This window comes from Canis lupus (assembly GCF_048164855.1).
Source record: "Canis lupus baileyi chromosome 4 unlocalized genomic scaffold, mCanLup2.hap1 SUPER_4_unloc_1, whole genome shotgun sequence".
Classification (NCBI taxonomy): Eukaryota; Metazoa; Chordata; class Mammalia; order Carnivora; family Canidae; genus Canis; species Canis lupus.
In genome coordinates this window covers 473,262-485,623 of record NW_027326406.1, presented here as the reverse complement: position 1 = coordinate 485,623, position 12,362 = coordinate 473,262, and the positions used below count along the sequence as shown (strand labels likewise).

The 12,362-nt window shown below is 76.7% G+C and overlaps 7 non-coding genes across 7 annotated transcripts; all 7 read right to left on the bottom strand.

Moving 5' to 3' along the window:
• Nucleotides 1-191: 191 nt before the first annotated feature.
• Nucleotides 192-310, bottom strand: LOC140629333 (5S ribosomal RNA). Its single transcript, XR_012027169.1, has one exon. It is a non-coding gene; the product is annotated as a 5S ribosomal RNA (ribosomal RNA).
• A 1,642-nt stretch (nucleotides 311-1,952) lies between these two features.
• LOC140629378 (5S ribosomal RNA) lies at nucleotides 1,953-2,071 on the bottom strand. Its single transcript, XR_012027213.1, has one exon. It is a non-coding gene; the product is annotated as a 5S ribosomal RNA (ribosomal RNA).
• Nucleotides 2,072-3,714: 1,643 nt separating this feature from the next.
• On the bottom strand, nucleotides 3,715-3,833 carry LOC140629332 (5S ribosomal RNA). Its single transcript, XR_012027168.1, has one exon. It is a non-coding gene; the product is annotated as a 5S ribosomal RNA (ribosomal RNA).
• A 1,646-nt stretch (nucleotides 3,834-5,479) lies between these two features.
• Nucleotides 5,480-5,598, bottom strand: LOC140629331 (5S ribosomal RNA). Its single transcript, XR_012027167.1, has one exon. It is a non-coding gene; the product is annotated as a 5S ribosomal RNA (ribosomal RNA).
• Nucleotides 5,599-7,237: 1,639 nt separating this feature from the next.
• LOC140629367 (5S ribosomal RNA) lies at nucleotides 7,238-7,356 on the bottom strand. The gene has a single exon (XR_012027202.1). It is a non-coding gene; the product is annotated as a 5S ribosomal RNA (ribosomal RNA).
• Nucleotides 7,357-9,030: 1,674 nt separating this feature from the next.
• Nucleotides 9,031-9,149, bottom strand: LOC140629330 (5S ribosomal RNA). The gene has a single exon (XR_012027166.1). It is a non-coding gene; the product is annotated as a 5S ribosomal RNA (ribosomal RNA).
• A 1,682-nt stretch (nucleotides 9,150-10,831) lies between these two features.
• On the bottom strand, nucleotides 10,832-10,950 carry LOC140629329 (5S ribosomal RNA). Its single transcript, XR_012027165.1, has one exon. It is a non-coding gene; the product is annotated as a 5S ribosomal RNA (ribosomal RNA).
• Between the last annotated feature and the right edge of the window lie 1,412 nt (nucleotides 10,951-12,362).

Genomic DNA, 12,362 nt, shown 5'->3' with positions numbered 1-12,362 from the left:
AGTGGCGTCCTGCCCGTGCAGCGGGCGCCCTCGGTGCCCCGCGGCGCCCTGCGGTGGTCCCGGCGGGGCGGGGGCCATGGCAGGGGTGGTCCGGAGGGCACCGCCGCCGCCGCCGCCGCCGCCGCCGCCGCCGCGTTGGGCGAGGGGGGTGTTGGCGGCAAAGGGACGGACAGGAAGGCCGAAGAAAAAAAAGCCTACAGCACCCGGTATTCCCAGGCGGTCTCCCATCCAAGTACTAACCAGGCCCGACCCTGCTTAGCTTCCGAGATCAGACGAGATCGGGCGCGTTCAGGGTGGTATGGCCGTAGACGTCCGTGGCTGCCGCTGGGCGCCCCAAGAGCCTGCTCTGCGCCTCTCTCCAGGCCAGGCGCCCGCCGCTCCTCAGCCCTCCTCCGCCCGCCCTGTGCGGCCCGCCTGAACGCCTGCCTGCCTGCCTGCATGCTCGCCTGCCGGCCCGACTGATGGACTGACCGCCTCCCGCGCCGCGCCCGGGGTGGCGGAGGGCGCCTGCCCGGGCCGGGGGGTGGGGGCCAAGACGCGTCCCGCACCCCGGAGCCGAGTCTGTCGCGGGAGCCCGGGCGCGCTCCCGTCCCCGGCCTGTCGGGCTCGTCGCCGCCGCTCGGCTCCCCGGATGGCACGCCGCCCCACATCGGGCCGCTCGCTGGGGGCTGGGGGCTGCGGGGGGGTGGGGGGGTGTGCCGCGGGCCGGGGCCGGCGCCGGCCGGCCCCTGGTCTCTCCTGTCCTTCAGCCCGCCTGGCTCAAAGCCAAGCCGGGGCCGCCCGCGCCGCCGGACCCCATCGTCGCACAGGCAGGGACACAGACACAGGTGCCCACGACACACACACACACACACAGACGGAAGGAGGACACAGGCACTCGGAGCTGGGCCACACGGCCTGTGGGGGCGAGGCAGCCACCCCGCCGGAGGGGCGCAGGCCCTGGAGCTGCGTCAGGAGCCCTGGCAGCCGCAGGCCCCGCAGCCACGGTGTCAGGGATGCCGTTCCGCTCCCATTCCTGCCCATCAGCCGAACCGCCGCGGGGCCGTGTGCCTGCGTGCGTGCGCGGCGCCCTGGCCCAGGCGCGGAGCGAGTGTCTGTGGTGTGTCTTGCTGTGTCCCGAGCGGCTCTTTGGGCCTGGGTGCCGGCCGCCCCCGCGTCGCCGTGGTCTTGGCTGTCGCGGGGTCACGGAGCGCGGAGCCCGGCGCCAACGGGGGGCCTGAGGCCCCCGGCGGTCGGGCCATCTGGTTGGTGTCCTGGGCACGCGGAGCGTGGACCCCGGGGCTGAGGGCCGAAGGGACGGTGGTCCGCGGGGGACGGAGGGCATGTCCTTCGGAGAGAAGGTGCAGGCGGGCCCGGGCCGAAGGTGGGGGGGGTGTTGCGGGTGGCTGGGTGGCTTGGTCGCTGGGGGCGGGCCTGGGGGCGGGGCCTGGGGGCGGGGCCTGGGGGCGGGGCCTGGGGCGGGGCGAGGAGGGCCCGCAGGCAGGCCCGGCCCCCGGCCCCCGGCCCCCAACCACCCCCCCCTCGGCCCCACGGAGGGCCTCGCAGGCCTGCGAGGACGGGATCCAGCCCCCACCCGTCTCCCCCCAGCGACCGCACCGCCCCCCCGCGCCCCAGCCCCGAGGTTCCGGCTGTCGCCCCGTCCCCTCCCTGGGCCGCTTCGGGCCCCCTCGGCCCCCTCGGCCCCCTGGGACGCGCGGCCGGCTAGGATGCGGGTGGGCGTCGTTGAAGGGCTGGGAGGAAGAGGAGGTGTGTGGTGTATGTAGTGGCGTCCTGCCCGTGCAGCGGGCGCCCTCGGTGCCCCGCGGCGCCCTGCGGTGGTCCCGGCGGGGCGGGGGCCATGGCAGGGGTGGTCCGGAGGGCACCGCCGCCGCCGCCGCCGCCGCCGCCGCCGCCGCGTTGGGCGAGGGGGGTGTTGGCGGCAAAGGGACGGACAGGAAGGCCGAAGAAAAAAAAGCCTACAGCACCCGGTATTCCCAGGCGGTCTCCCATCCAAGTACTAACCAGGCCCGACCCTGCTTAGCTTCCGAGATCAGATGAGATCGGGCGCGTTCAGGGTGGTATGGCCGTAGACGTCCGCGGCTGCCGCTGGGCGCCCCAAGAGCCTGCTCTGCGCCTCTCTCCAGGCCAGGCGCCCGCCGCTCCTCAGCCCTCCTCCGCCCGCCCTGTGCGGCCCGCCTGAACGCCTGCCTGCCTGCCTGCATGCTCGCCTGCCGGCCCGACTGATGGACTGACCGCCTCCCGCGCCGCGCCCGGGGTGGCGGAGGGCGCCTGCCCGGGCCGGGGGGTGGGGGCCAAGACGCGTCCCGCACCCCGGAGCCGAGTCTGTCGCGGGAGCCCGGGCGCGCTCCCGTCCCCGGCCTGTCGGGCTCGTCGCCGCCGCTCGGCTCCCCGGATGGCACGCCGCCCCACATCGGGCCGCTCGCTGGGGGCTGGGGGCTGCGGGGGGGTGGGGGGGTGTGCCGCGGGCCGGGGCCGGCGCCGGCCGGCCCCTGGCCTCTCCTGTCCTTCAGCCCGCCTGGCTCAAAGCCAAGCCGGGGCCGCCCGCGCCGCCGGACCCCATCGTCGCACAGGCAGGGACACAGACACAGGTGCCCACGACACACACACACACAGACAGACGGAAGGAGGACACAGGCACTCGGAGCTGGGCCACACGGCCTGTGGGGGCGAGGCAGCCACCCCGCCGGAGGGGCGCAGGCCCTGGAGCTGCGTCAGGAGCCCTGGCAGCCGCAGGCCCCGCAGCCACGGTGTCAGGGATGCCGTTCCGCTCCCATTCCTGCCCATCAGCCGAACCGCCGCGGGGCCGTGTGCCTGCGTGCGTGCGCGGCGCCCTGGCCCAGGCGCGGAGCGAGTGTCTGTGGTGTGTCTTGCTGTGTCCCGAGCGGCTCTTTGGGCCTGGGTGCCGGCCGCCCCCGCGTCGCCGTGGTCTTGGCTGTCGCGGGGTCACGGAGCGGGGAGCCCGGCGCCAACGGGGGGCCTGAGGCCCCCGGCGGTCGGGCCATCTGGTTGGTGTCCTGGGCACGCGGAGCGTGGACCCCGGGGCTGAGGGCCGAAGGGACGGTGGTCCGCGGGGGACGGAGGGCATGTCCTTCGGAGAGAAGGTGCAGGCGGGCCCGGGCCGAAGGTGGGGGGGGTGTTGCGGGTGGCTGGGTGGCTTGGTCGCTGGGGGCGGTGCCAGGGAATTGCTAGGGGCTGGGGGCGGGCCTGGGGGCGGGGCCTGGGGCGGGGCGAGGAGGGCCCGCAGGCAGGCCCGGCCCCCGGCCCCCGGCCCCCAACCACCCCCCCCTCGGCCCCACGGAGGGCCTCGCAGGCCTGCGAGGACGGGATCCAGCCCCCACCCGTCTCCCCCCAGCGACCGCACCGCCCCCCCGCGCCCCAGCCCCGAGGTTCCGGCTGTCGCCCCGTCCCCTCCCTGGGCCGCTTCGGGCCCCCTCGGCCCCCTCGGCCCCCTGGGACGCGCGGCCGGCTAGGATGCGGGTGGGCGTCGTTGAAGGGCTGGGAGGAAGAGGAGGTGTGTGGTGTATGTAGTGGCGTCCTGCCCGTGCAGCGGGCGCCCTCGGTGCCCCGCGGCGCCCTGCGGTGGTCCCGGCGGGGCGGGGGCCATGGCAGGGGTGGTCCGGAGGGCACCGCCGCCGCCGCCGCCGCCGCCGCCGCCGCGTTGGGCGAGGGGGGTGTTGGCGGCAAAGGGACGGACAGGAAGGCCGAAGAAAAAAAAGCCTACAGCACCCGGTATTCCCAGGCGGTCTCCCATCCAAGTACTAACCAGGCCCGACCCTGCTTAGCTTCCGAGATCAGACGAGATCGGGCGCGTTCAGGGTGGTATGGCCGTAGACGTCCGCGGCTGCCGCTGGGCGCCCCAAGAGCCTGCTCTGCGCCTCTCTCCAGGCCAGGCGCCCGCCGCTCCTCAGCCCTCCTCCGCCCGCCCTGTGCGGCCCGCCTGAACGCCTGCCTGCCTGCCTGCATGCTCGCCTGCCGGCCCGACTGATGGACTGACCGCCTCCCGCGCCGCGCCCGGGGTGGCGGAGGGCGCCTGCCCGGGCCGGGGGGTGGGGGCCAAGACGCGTCCCGCACCCCGGAGCCGAGTCTGTCGCGGGAGCCCGGGCGCGCTCCCGTCCCCGGCCTGTCGGGCTCGTCGCCGCCGCTCGGCTCCCCGGATGGCACGCCGCCCCACATCGGGCCGCTCGCTGGGGGCTGGGGGCTGCGGGGGGGTGGGGGGGTGTGCCGCGGGCCGGGGCCGGCGCCGGCCGGCCCCTGGCCTCTCCTGTCCTTCAGCCCGCCTGGCTCAAAGCCAAGCCGGGGCCGCCCGCGCCGCCGGACCCCATCGTCGCACAGGCAGGGACACAGACACAGGTGCCCACGACACACACACACACAGACAGACGGAAGGAGGACACAGGCACTCGGAGCTGGGCCACACGGCCTGTGGGGGCGAGGCAGCCACCCCGCCGGAGGGGCGCAGGCCCTGGAGCTGCGTCAGGAGCCCTGGCAGCCGCAGGCCCCGCAGCCACGGTGTCAGGGATGCCGTTCCGCTCCCATTCCTGCCCATCAGCCGAACCGCCGCGGGGCCGTGTGCCTGCGTGCGTGCGCGGCGCCCTGGCCCAGGCGCGGAGCGAGTGTCTGTGGTGTGTCTTGCTGTGTCCCGAGCGGCTCTTTGGGCCTGGGTGCCGGCCGCCCCCGCGTCGCCGTGGTCTTGGCTGTCGCGGGGTCACGGAGCGGGGAGCCCGGCGCCAACGGGGGGCCTGAGGCCCCCGGCGGTCGGGCCATCTGGTTGGTGTCCTGGGCACGCGGAGCGTGGACCCCGGGGCTGAGGGCCGAAGGGACGGTGGTCCGCGGGGGACGGAGGGCATGTCCTTCGGAGAGAAGGTGCAGGCGGGCCCGGGCCGAAGGTGGGGGGGGTGTTGCGGGTGGCTGGGTGGCTTGGTCGCTGGGGGCGGTGCCAGGGAATTGCTAGGGGCTGGGGGCGGGCCTGGGGGCGGGGCCTGGGGCGGGGCGAGGAGGGCCCGCAGGCAGGCCCGGCCCCCGGCCCCCGGCCCCCAACCACCCCCCCCTCGGCCCCACGGAGGGCCTCGCAGGCCTGCGAGGACGGGATCCAGCCCCCACCCGTCTCCCCCCAGCGACCGCACCGCCCCCCCGCGCCCCAGCCCCGAGGTTCCGGCTGTCGCCCCGTCCCCTCCCTGGGCCGCTTCGGGCCCCCTCGGCCCCCTCGGCCCCCTGGGACGCGCGGCCGGCTAGGATGCGGGTGGGCGTCGTTGAAGGGCTGGGAGGAAGAGGAGGTGTGTGGTGTATGTAGTGGCGTCCTGCCCGTGCAGCGGGCGCCCTCGGTGCCCCGCGGCGCCCTGCGGTGGTCCCGGCGGGGCGGGGGCCATGGCAGGGGTGGTCCGGAGGGCACCGCCGCCGCCGCTGCCGCCGCCGCCGCCGCCGCGTTGGGCGAGGGGGGTGTTGGCGGCAAAGGGACGGACAGGAAGGCCGAAGAAAAAAAAGCCTACAGCACCCGGTATTCCCAGGCGGTCTCCCATCCAAGTACTAACCAGGCCCGACCCTGCTTAGCTTCCGAGATCAGACGAGATCGGGCGCGTTCAGGGTGGTATGGCCGTAGACGTCCGCGGCTGCCGCTGGGCGCCCCAAGAGCCTGCTCTGCGCCTCTCTCCAGGCCAGGCGCCCGCCGCTCCTCAGCCCTCCTTCGCCCGCCCTGTGCGGCCCGCCTGAACGCCTGCCTGCCTGCCTGCATGCTCGCCTGCCGGCCCGACTGATGGACTGACCGCCTCCCGCGCCGCGCCCGGGGTGGCGGAGGGCGCCTGCCCGGGCCGGGGGGTGGGGGCCAAGACGCGTCCCGCACCCCGGAGCCGAGTCTGTCGCGGGAGCCCGGGCGCGCTCCCGTCCCCGGCCTGTCGGGCTCGTCGCCGCCGCTCGGCTCCCCGGATGGCACGCCGCCCCACATCGGGCCGCTCGCTGGGGGCTGGGGGCTGCGGGGGGGTGGGGGGGTGTGCCGCGGGCCGGGGCCGGCGCCGGCCGGCCCCTGGTCTCTCCTGTCCTTCAGCCCGCCTGGCTCAAAGCCAAGCCGGGGCCGCCCGCGCCGCCGGACCCCATCGTCGCACAGGCAGGGACACAGACACAGGTGCCCACGACACACACACACACACACAGACGGAAGGAGGACACAGGCACTCGGAGCTGGGCCACACGGCCTGTGGGGGCGAGGCAGCCACCCCGCCGGAGGGGCGCAGGCCCTGGAGCTGCGTCAGGAGCCCTGGCAGCCGCAGGCCCCGCAGCCACGGTGTCAGGGATGCCGTTCCGCTCCCATTCCTGCCCATCAGCCGAACCGCCGCGGGGCCGTGTGCCTGCGTGCGTGCGCGGCGCCCTGGCCCAGGCGCGGAGCGAGTGTCTGTGGTGTGTCTTGCTGTGTCCCGAGCGGCTCTTTGGGCCTGGGTGCCGGCCGCCCCCGCGTCGCCGTGGTCTTGGCTGTCGCGGGGTCACGGAGCGCGGAGCCCGGCGCCAACGGGGGGCCTGAGGCCCCCGGCGGTCGGGCCATCTGGTTGGTGTCCTGGGCACGCGGAGCGTGGACCCCGGGGCTGAGGGCCGAAGGGACGGTGGTCCGCGGGGGACGGAGGGCATGTCCTTCGGAGAGAAGGTGCAGGCGGGCCCGGGCCGAAGGTGGGGGGGGTGTTGCGGGTGGCTGGGTGGCTTGGTCGCTGGGGGCGGGCCTGGGGGCGGGGCCTGGGGGCGGGGCCTGGGGGCGGGGCCTGGGGCGGGGCGAGGAGGGCCCGCAGGCAGGCCCGGCCCCCGGCCCCCGGCCCCCAACCACCCCCCCCTCGGCCCCACGGAGGGCCTCGCAGGCCTGCGAGGACGGGATCCAGCCCCCACCCGTCTCCCCCCAGCGACCGCACCGCCCCCCCGCGCCCCAGCCCCGAGGTTCCGGCTGTCGCCCCGTCCCCTCCCTGGGCCGCTTCGGGCCCCCTCGGCCCCCTCGGCCCCCTGGGACGCGCGGCCGGCTAGGATGCGGGTGGGCGTCGTTGAAGGGCTGGGAGGAAGAGGAGGTGTGTGGTGTATGTAGTGGCGTCCTGCCCGTGCAGCGGGCGCCCTCGGTGCCCCGCGGCGCCCTGCGGTGGTCCCGGCGGGGCGGGGGCCATGGCAGGGGTGGTCCGGAGGGCACCGCCGCCGCCGCCGCCGCCGCCGCCGCCGCGTTGGGCGAGGGGGGTGTTGGCGGCAAAGGGACGGACAGGAAGGCCGAAGAAAAAAAAGCCTACAGCACCCGGTATTCCCAGGCGGTCTCCCATCCAAGTACTAACCAGGCCCGACCCTGCTTAGCTTCCGAGATCAGATGAGATCGGGCGCGTTCAGGGTGGTATGGCCGTAGACGTCCGCGGCTGCCGCTGGGCGCCCCAAGAGCCTGCTCTGCGCCTCTCTCCAGGCCAGGCGCCCGCCGCTCCTCAGCCCTCCTCCGCCCGCCCTGTGCGGCCCGCCTGAACGCCTGCCTGCCTGCCTGCATGCTCGCCTGCCGGCCCGACTGATGGACTGACCGCCTCCCGCGCCGCGCCCGGGGTGGCGGAGGGCGCCTGCCCGGGCCGGGGGGTGGGGGCCAAGACGCGTCCCGCACCCCGGAGCCGAGTCTGTCGCGGGAGCCCGGGCGCGCTCCCGTCCCCGGCCTGTCGGGCTCGTCGCCGCCGCTCGGCTCCCCGGATGGCACGCCGCCCCACATCGGGCCGCTCGCTGGGGGCTGGGGGCTGCGGGGGGGTGGGGGGGTGTGCCGCGGGCCGGGGCCGGCGCCGGCCGGCCCCTGGCCTCTCCTGTCCTTCAGCCCGCCTGGCTCAAAGCCAAGCCGGGGCCGCCCGCGCCGCCGGACCCCATCGTCGCACAGGCAGGGACACAGACACAGGTGCCCACGACACACACACACACAGACAGACGGAAGGAGGACACAGGCACTCGGAGCTGGGCCACACGGCCTGTGGGGGCGAGGCAGCCACCCCGCCGGAGGGGCGCAGGCCCTGGAGCTGCGTCAGGAGCCCTGGCAGCCGCAGGCCCCGCAGCCACGGTGTCAGGGATGCCGTTCCGCTCCCATTCCTGCCCATCAGCCGAACCGCCGCGGGGCCGTGTGCCTGCGTGCGTGCGCGGCGCCCTGGCCCAGGCGCGGAGCGAGTGTCTGTGGTGTGTCTTGCTGTGTCCCGAGCGGCTCTTTGGGCCTGGGTGCCGGCCGCCCCCGCGTCGCCGTGGTCTTGGCTGTCGCGGGGTCACGGAGCGGGGAGCCCGGCGCCAACGGGGGGCCTGAGGCCCCCGGCGGTCGGGCCATCTGGTTGGTGTCCTGGGCACGCGGAGCGTGGACCCCGGGGCTGAGGGCCGAAGGGACGGTGGTCCGCGGGGGACGGAGGGCATGTCCTTCGGAGAGAAGGTGCAGGCGGGCCCGGGCCGAAGGTGGGGGGGGTGTTGCGGGTGGCTGGGTGGCTTGGTCGCTGGGGGCGGTGCCAGGGAATTGCTAGGGGCTGGGGGCGGGCCTGGGGGCGGGCCTGGGGGCGGGGCCTGGGGGCGGGGCCTGGGGCGGGGCGAGGAGGGCCCGCAGGCAGGCCCGGCCCCCGGCCCCCGGCCCCCAACCACCCCCCCCTCGGCCCCACGGAGGGCCTCGCAGGCCTGAGAGGACGGGATCCAGCCCCCACCCGTCTCCCCCCAGCGAACGCACCGCCCCCCGGCGCCCCAGCCCCGAGGTTCCGGCTGTCGCCCCGTCCCCTCCCTGGGCCGCTTCGGGCCCCCTCGGCCCCCTCGGCCCCCTGGGACGCGCGGCCGGCTAGGATGCGGGTGGGCGTCGTTGAAGGGCTGGGAGGAAGAGGAGGTGTGTGGTGTATGTAGTGGCGTCCTGCCCGTGCAGCGGGCGCCCTCGGTGCCCCGCGGCGCCCTGCGGTGGTCCCGGCGGGGCGGGGGCCATGGCAGGGGTGGTCCGGAGGGCACCGCCGCCGCCGCCGCCGCCGCCGCCGCCGCCGCCGCGTTGGGCGAGGGGGGTGTTGGCGGCAAAGGGACGGACAGGAAGGCCGAAGAAAAAAAAGCCTACAGCACCCGGTATTCCCAGGCGGTCTCCCATCCAAGTACTAACCAGGCCCGACCCTGCTTAGCTTCCGAGATCAGACGAGATCGGGCGCGTTCAGGGTGGTATGGCCGTAGACGTCCGCGGCTGCCGCTGGGCGCCCCAAGAGCCTGCTCTGCGCCTCTCTCCAGGCCAGGCGCCCGCCGCTCCTCAGCCCTCCTCCGCCCGCCCTGTGCGGCCCGCCTGAACGCCTGCCTGCCTGCCTGCCTGCATGCTCGCCTGCCGGCCCGACTGATGGACTGACCGCCTCCCGCGCCGCGCCCGGGGTGGCGGAGGGCGCCTGCCCGGGCCGGGGGGTGGGGGCCAAGACGCGTCCCGCACCCCGGAGCCGAGTCTGTCGCGGGAGCCCGGGCGCGCTCCCGTCCCCGGCCTGTCGGGCTCGTCGCCGCCGCTCGGCTCCCCGGATGGCACGCCGCCCCACATCGGGCCGCTCGCTGGGGGCTGGGGGCTGCGGGGGGGTGGGGGGGTGTGCCGCGGGCCGGGGCCGGCGCCGGCCGGCCCCTGGCCTCTCCTGTCCTTCAGCCCGCCTGGCTCAAAGCCAAGCCGGGGCCGCCCGCGCCGCCGGACCCCATCGTCGCACAGGCAGGGACACAGACACAGGTGCCCACGACACACACACACACACACAGACGGAAGGAGGACACAGGCACTCGGAGCTGGGCCACACGGCCTGTGGGGGCGAGGCAGCCACCCCGCCGGAGGGGCGCAGGCCCTGGAGCTGCGTCAGGAGCCCTGGCAGCCGCAGGCCCCGCAGCCACGGTGTCAGGGATGCCGTTCCGCTCCCATTCCTGCCCATCAGCCGAACCGCCGCGGGGCCGTGTGCCTGCGTGCGTGCGCGGCGCCCTGGCCCAGGCGCGGAGCGAGTGTCTGTGGTGTGTCTTGCTGTGTCCCGAGCGGCTCTTTGGGCCTGGGTGCCGGCCGCCCCCGCGTCGCCGTGGTCTTGGCTGTCGCGGGGTCACGGAGCGCGGAGCCCGGCGCCAACGGGGGGCCTGAGGCCCCCGGCGGTCGGGCCATCTGGTTGGTGTCCTGGGCACGCGGAGCGTGGACCCCGGGGCTGAGGGCCGAAGGGACGGTGGTCCGCGGGGGACGGAGGGCATGTCCTTCGGAGAGAAGGTGCAGGCGGGCCCGGGCCGAAGGTGGGGGGGGTGTTGCGGGTGGCTGGGTGGCTTGGTCGCTGGGGGCGGTGCCAGGGAATTGCTAGGGGCTGGGGGCGGGCCTGGGGGCGGGGCCTGGGGGCGGGGCCTGGGGGCGGGGCCTGGGGCGGGGCGAGGAGGGCCCGCAGGCAGGCCCGGCCCCCGGCCCCCGGCCCCCAACCACCCCCCACTCGGCCCCACGGAGGGCCTCGCAGGCCTGCGAGGACGGGATCCAGCCCCCACCCGTCTCCCCCCAGCGACCGCACCGCCCCCCCGCGCCCCAGCCCCGAGGTTCCGGCTGTCGCCCCGTCCCCTCCCTGGGCCGCTTCGGGCCCCCTCGGCCCCCTCGGCCCCCTGGGACGCGCGGCCGGCTAGGATGCGGGTGGGCGTCGTTGAAGGGCTGGGAGGAAGAGGAGGTGTGTGGTGTATGTAGTGGCGTCCTGCCCGTGCAGCGGGCGCCCTCGGTGCCCCGCGGCGCCCTGCGGTGGTCCCGGCGGGGCGGGGGCCATGGCAGGGGTGGTCCGGAGGGCACCGCCGCCGCCGCCGCCGCCGCCGCCGCCGCCGCCGCCGCGTTGGGCGAGGGGGGTGTTGGCGGCAAAGGGACGGACAGGAAGGCCGAAGAAAAAAAAGCCTACAGCACCCGGTATTCCCAGGCGGTCTCCCATCCAAGTACTAACCAGGCCCGACCCTGCTTAGCTTCCGAGATCAGACGAGATCGGGCGCGTTCAGGGTGGTATGGCCGTAGACGTCCGCGGCTGCCGCTGGGCGCCCCAAGAGCCTGCTCTGCGCCTCTCTCCAGGCCAGGCGCCCGCCGCTCCTCAGCCCTCCTCCGCCCGCCCTGTGCGGCCCGCCTGAACGCCTGCCTGCCTGCCTGCCTGCATGCTCGCCTGCCGGCCCGACTGATGGACTGACCGCCTCCCGCGCCGCGCCCGGGGTGGCGGAGGGCGCCTGCCCGGGCCGGGGGGTGGGGGCCAAGACGCGTCCCGCACCCCGGAGCCGAGTCTGTCGCGGGAGCCCGGGCGCGCTCCCGTCCCCGGCCTGTCGGGCTCGTCGCCGCCGCTCGGCTCCCCGGATGGCACGCCGCCCCACATCGGGCCGCTCGCTGGGGGCTGGGGGCTGCGGGGGGGTGGGGGGGTGTGCCGCGGGCCGGGGCCGGCGCCGGCCGGCCCCTGGCCTCTCCTGTCCTTCAGCCCGCCTGGCTCAAAGCCAAGCCGGGGCCGCCCGCGCCGCCGGACCCCATCGTCGCACAGGCAGGGACACAGACACAGGTGCCCACGACACACACACACACAGACAGACGGAAGGAGGACACAGGCACTCGGAGCTGGGCCACACGGCCTGTGGGGGCGAGGCAGCCACCCCGCCGGAGGGGCGCAGGCCCTGGAGCTGCGTCAGGAGCCCTGGCAGCCGCAGGCCCCGCAGCCACGGTGTCAGGGATGCCGTTCCGCTCCCATTCCTGCCCATCAGCCGAACCGCCGCGGGGCCGTGTGCCTGCGTGCGTGCGCGGCGCCCTGGCCCAGGCGCGGAGCGAGTGTCTGTGGTGTGTCTTGCTGTGTCCCGAGCGGCTCTTTGGGCCTGGGTGCCGGCCGCCCCCGCGTCGCCGTGGTCTTGGCTGTCGCGGGGTCACGGAGCGCGGAGCCCGGCGCCAACGGGGGGCCTGAGGCCCCCGGCGGTCGGGCCATCTGGTTGGTGTCCTGGGCACGCGGAGCGTGGACCCCGGGGCTGAGGGCCGAAGGGACGGTGGTCCGCGGGGGACGGAGGGCATGTCCTTCGGAGAGAAGGTGCAGGCGGGCCCGGGCCGAAGGTGGGGGGGGTGTTGCGGGTGGCTGGGTGGCTTGGTCGCTGGGGGCGGTGCCAGGGAATTGCTAGGGGCTGGGGGCGGGCCTGGGGGCGGGGCCTGGGGGCGGGGCCTGGGGCGGGGCGAGGAGGGCCCGCAGGCAGGCCCGGCCCCCGGCCCCCGGCCCCCAACCACCCCCCCCTCGGCCCCACGGAGGGCCTCGCAGGCCTGCGAGGACGGGATCCAGCCCCCACCCGTCTCCCCCCAGCGACCGCACCGCCCCCCCGCGCCCCAGCCCCGAGGTTCCGGCTGTCGCCCCGTCCCCTCCCTGGGCCGCTTCGGGCCCCCTCGGCCCCCTCGGCCCCCTGGGACGCGCGGCCGG